We start from the raw sequence: 5,912 nt of genomic DNA, 5'->3' as shown, positions 1-5,912 counted from the left end.
ATGATTTAAAATCTGGCTGTTCAGACCAGGTCATAACTCCAGTTGTCTGCGCATGCACCTCTGCCACTAGCTTGCCACTATTACACATTACTAACTTTGTGTCTCCTTTCTCCCGTAGTGTGTCCTCTCTCTCTCCCTGTACTTTTCTGCAGGTTGCCCTGGCCCTGGAGCTCTACGTCTCTGACGAGCAGTCACCGGCCACATCGACCTGATCAGTGTTTGATTGTTGTGTCTTGTTGCTTTTCTTCTTTTGTCTCTCCTCTATCCACTCACCCCAACCGGTCGAGGCAGAAGGCCGCCCACCAAGAGCCGGGGTCTGTCGGAGGTTTCTTCCGTTAACGGGAGTTTTTCCTCCCCACTGTCGCCAAGTGCTTGCTCAAGGGGGATTTGTTGGGTTTTCCCTATGTAATAATATTGATAACAGTAAGGTCTAGACCTTACTTTGTAAAGTGTCCTGAGATGACTTTTGTTGTGATTTGGCGCTATACAAATAAAATTTGATTTGATTTAGGTCAGGAATGAACTACCAAATATTATGCTCAAAGGCTCAAGTACAATGGGTGGTCCTTATTTTGGATGGTACATAAAGTAATGACAGCGATCTATCTCTCCCAGGTCCAGAGAAAGAGAGATGCTCATTTGGCAATGACAGGACTCATTGACTGTCTTATTTAGCTTTTATAGTTGTAGTGAAAATCTGTCCGTATATTGGAATGCTTGTTTCACAGGCCCATAAATAGTCCATTTCAGCTAAAATGTTTATACTTCTTTAATAGGCTGAATATTGAGTTTGTCCATAAACAAATTTACAGTGTTGCTTTTCTAAGCTGAGCTTTAACTCCAGCTCCATTTTGATATCCTCAATTTGCTGTGGTACTGGTGGATTGTGGGGAGTTTTGAGGACAAAGCAAGGCTTTGACTGGGCACAGGCTGCATTTCTGATGATTAAGCTGTAAGGGGAGCAAAATAAACATATTGTGGTGCTTCCAGGGGGTACAGAAGAAAAAGAAAAAAAAATCCCACAGTAAATTAGAAAAAGTCTCTTCCAGTATCCCCCTCAAGGCACAGAGAATCCAAATTTTCAACCATTCACAGACATAAGTCACAGAGGGCATAGAGGTTGCAGAGTACAGAGACAATAATAGAAGCAGATGAGAGAAGAGAATTTTTTTTGTATTTGCACAACAAACAGCAAACTACCACACCATGTTCCTTTTCCAGTATTGCACTTACAGTACTCAGGGTTTAATTCGTTCCCATTTTCTCACAATAACTGGAGTTGGACGGTTGGTTGCACATTTGGAAACTACCTCCCCCTTCTCATCCACTCCGTTAATAATCTCTCAGCCTGCTGTGGGCTCTATGAAGTCTCCGTCTTCTTTCCAGATAAAGGTTTCCTCATCTTCACATTTCAGGGAAACAGCTGTTTTAGCAATAACAATTTATCTGACAGATCTGTGATTCAGATGTGTGGTGAAAAAAAGCGGCACGCCTTCAGAAGACCTTACAGATGCATCGTCAGTACATGTTGGCACAGTCCAATAGCAAAAACCAGTTAAAGTGGATTTATTGCTACGGCAAGTGACAAATGAAACTCTGTGAGTTTTTTCTCTCTGTCTTTCAGAGTTTGTTTTCCAACTGCTCTTGATCTTCAAATACATTCATGTACGGTATATTCTTCTTGCCTACTGACTGAAGAATTCAGTAAAATACCATTATAAAGTAATAAAGTACAATTAGACCAAGCACAGTTGTGACAATTATAAATATGTATGTGCTTGCTGCTGCAATTTTGCCATTGAAGTTTTTGTTATGTGCCGTTCGCACCTGTCAGTGAGCAAACGAGAAAGAGGTGGACCCTGGTAGCCGACTTCGATGCAAGCAGCGATTTATTATGTACAGTGATGAGGAGAAATAACAAAATGCACAGAGGGAAATAGTGCGTAGTCCTGTCGATGAGTAGTAGCCGGGTGTTTGACCAACAGCAGGAGGCGAGGAGATGGAGAGCTGGGCTGAGCTGCGTAGGCGTAGGCTGGGTCACTCCTGGGCTGGTCGGTGGTGATGGTGGCTACTGAAGGTGGAGACAGAGATGATGACAATAGTAGAACAGATAGGCGACTGAGCATTGACCTGCCTGGGAGGGGAGAGTGGAGCCACGGTCCGGAGGAACAGTCCATGGGGAGAACACAAAACAGTAGCTGGCTAGGGAATAATAATATACAAAAAATACATACAAATAACAAAAGCGCATGAAGAAAAAATGGCCTAGAGACTAGAACGAACTGGCAAGTGACTGAGGAGTGAAACCGGGTAATATAGTGAGCAACCTAATCAAGTGCAGCTGGTGATAAGGGAGTGAGGAACAGGTGAACGTGATTAGTGTTAATGGGCAAGAGACAGTAGGAAAGGTGAGGGAGGCCAGAGCGGCCGAGCAAACCTGACAGTTTTTGAAATAGTCGAAAACTGAAATAGTTGAAGCTGCAGTCATAATACAAACACCAAAAGAAGCAGAAACAAGAGTTAAATCATTTTCTGAATAAAGTTCCAGTGTAGGCACAAAATTCAACTATCTTCATTTAAGTGTGCGCTGGGTGAAATGAAACATCAGCTCAAATAAAGTGCTGAAAGTATATGGAGATTCAGTTGAATGTTGAGGACTGAAAGAAGTTGAAAAGTTGGTTGAAGTGTAGGTGATTAATTGATCTTGAAGAACTGAAATGGAGTCCTGGAAGAGAGTTAACGTGTACACTTCAGCGTTGGCTGAAGTGTAAGTGCTGATAACAGTTAAAAATAAATTGTGTGTGAACAGCTGGACTGGGTTGCAGTCGTAAAATTTAAGAAACGTCTCAACCATAGATTGGATATAAAGATGGATGGCGTGTCATCACTTCCTGCCACTTTGCAAAAGTGAAGCCAAAATATTGCAGATTGGCCATCTTTCTTTTGTGAAATCATCTTTGGGAAAACTGTATTTTATTTGTATTCTGATTTTTTTTTATTTATTTAATGTCTCTAACATGGAGAGGGCAGGGTTCATGACCATATAATTGTGCCTTCGGCCTTTTATCAAGTTGGATTTATGCAACACCTATCACCTGATCAAGACTAAGAGAGGAGATGTAGAAGGTCGCCTTCAGTGCCCCCAGTGCAGACATCCTGCTTTGTGTTCTGCATTTGGGCATTTATGCTCTGAATGTTGGGTTTAACTTACAAACATCTGGTGACCAGCCGGCTCCACACTGTGATGATATCATCCACTCTAGATCTGATTCTGTACAAAAAAACACATATACTAAAGTTTAAGAGGCTCTGAAAAGAGCAAAACCTGGAACTATAGAAAAACTATAAACATCATGAAAAAGCTGAAAATGATTTAATATAAAAGCTTAATATAATATAAAGTCTAAAAAGTGGTGACAGATTTAAACTTGGACTGATGTTCACAAGTTAAAGTATGAATGAGTTATGAAGGGGTTCAAGGTTTCTCCAGCATTTTCAAACATTTATCAAAATGTTGAAAACGGTTTGAATATCTCAAAAAGTATGAATAATATGGAGATGATAAGAAACACAGTGCTGTACTAAGGACGCTGAACGCAAGAATATGAGTGTGCATCATTAAAGGTGAACAGATCAATTATGGAATCATGATGCAATAGAATATTGTAAATCGGCATACTATATAATATTTGTACATATCTTGGACAGATGCATGAGCTGTATTCCTTCCTGTTTTATGCTTCATTTGCAGTTGTTTTCTTTTCTTATCCTTAGACCATCAGATGCTGCTTTCATCCTAACAGAAATTTCTACCCTTAGGCTTTGCTTTGCCTCTGCCACTGATTAATGTAAATGTTCACAGCAGGTTATTTAATCCTCCTCACCCTGCAGATGTGCCTTTTAAACATCCATCAGTCATCTCTTCCAGTGCAAATGACTGGTGGACATGAGTCCAGCTCCAGTTCCAGCAGTGGCTCAAACACAGAGATTTTTTTTCAGTGCATTCTCAATGTGTTCCTCGAAAACCTTCTGCTTTTTGGTTCCAGGGAGTGTGCTGGTCTGTTAGGACTGGCTCCCTACTGCAGATGGAGCTTCTTAATAAAGTGCAGGAAGTGGTTTAAAACCCTCAAATGCTGTTTATCATGCAAATATAAGCGGCTGTATTCCAGCCTGCCCTAGTGCATTGCACTGTTACAAATACTTCAGTCTGGAAAGACATTTTCTGCAACCCAGTTTGCACTTGAATTAATGCAGATGTTTAACAGATAATATAGCATGTTATAGACTGTCTGTCTGTTAGTCGTGGGTTGTTTGCATAAAATCCTGTTGCTCTCGTGCATCTAACTTTAATGCAGGCTGGCCCAGAACCATATCCCTGTTGGAAGAAAGAGCACAGACTGCTGCATCTGCCAAACACATCAGAACATTTATGACTTTGCATCTCCAGTCCCACCTCTCTGACAGTTTCCAGGTCTTTACAGCTTTCTGACTTTCTCTACCATCACTTTCACAAAATGGTAGAAGTATAATACAAGAAAATGTCATCTTTTTGGATTGTTTTTCTCCAGGGCTGTATGGTAATCTCAAGGGATGATGAACATTCTCCCAGCTTTGCCTTGTAGCATTTCACTCTGCTCCCTGTCTCTCCCTCTCAGTGAGTTCAGTGGTTTCACTGGACACACTAAAACAGGAGAGCTCCCTGAAGCACTGTCAGATCTCTGTTTAGTTGTGTAGACATAGATAGAAAGAGACAAAGTCAAGATTCACTTGTTATGGTTCAGTTGTAGCCTTCGATACACAGGATGTGGGACTTTGCAGTGATGTTGTTAAATTAAAAATAAAACCTGAGAATCAAAGAGCAAGACTGATACTTTTGGAAGGGCCTCTAATCAGATATGAGGAAGATCTCTGACATCTCAGACAACAGACAATGAAAATAATTTGACCAGAAGTTGAAATGTGCAGAGAGAGAAAAAAAAAAACATCAAAATGCAACATTTTATTACAAATACAATGCAAGGAACATAAAAAGTTCATTAGATAAATAGTTTGTTGGTGATCTTGATTTTAACACAGTCAGTGCAGAAAATGTATTTTCCTATTTTGTAATACATCATTTCCCCACATTTTCTTCTTAAAAATGTTTTCAATACACTGCAGGTACTGTATGTGCTTACGTTTTTGGACATTTCGATTTTGGATGCTTTGAGAAGGAAGTTTTTAGGTACATGCAGTACTTTTTTATGATTTAGGTATATGTAAAATCCTTTTACAAAACAATAAAAATGTCAATTAAATATTTTCCGTATAAAAATTAATAACTTATATAATGCCTGCAGATTAAAGATAGCCAAGGTATAATGATTATCTACATGTAAAAAAATAATTATTTCCTGGCATTTTGGACATTTACAAACAATTAAGGTGCACTTGAGTGCTTAAATCCGAAAACACAGCTACATCAGGTAAAAGATCAGTACAACATATAAACACTGCATCTGTCAAGGACATGTATAAATATTATATAATATACCAATATACAATACTCTATAACAAATATGAAGGTAAAACAAATATGTGGGTCTGATTTATTGTATGTTTTTTTCTGGCAGAATTATTGAATAAAATATAAACTAAACCTTTTAAAAAGCCATAGAGGATGAAATGGAACAGCCTAATCATTCACAATTAAAAATATAAAGGCACCATGTAAATAAAGAAACAAACTTTTGGCAGCTGAGGCTTCCTTGTCTGATGGATTTATATTCCTTTTGCATATGGCTGTGACAAAGTGCAGTTCTATCAACAAATATTTTGCTAATTTGTTGCCAGATAAAAATGCAAATTGTAATACACCTGAATGTGAAGTTTGTAACCTGCTGTAGTAGCAGCTACCAAGATGCCACCTCTTT

The sequence above is a fragment of the Monopterus albus genome, unplaced genomic scaffold (assembly GCF_001952655.1).
Source record: "Monopterus albus unplaced genomic scaffold, M_albus_1.0 scaffold44.1, whole genome shotgun sequence".
Lineage (NCBI taxonomy): Eukaryota > Metazoa > Chordata > Actinopteri > Synbranchiformes > Synbranchidae > Monopterus > Monopterus albus.
This window is presented reverse-complemented; position numbering follows the sequence as displayed.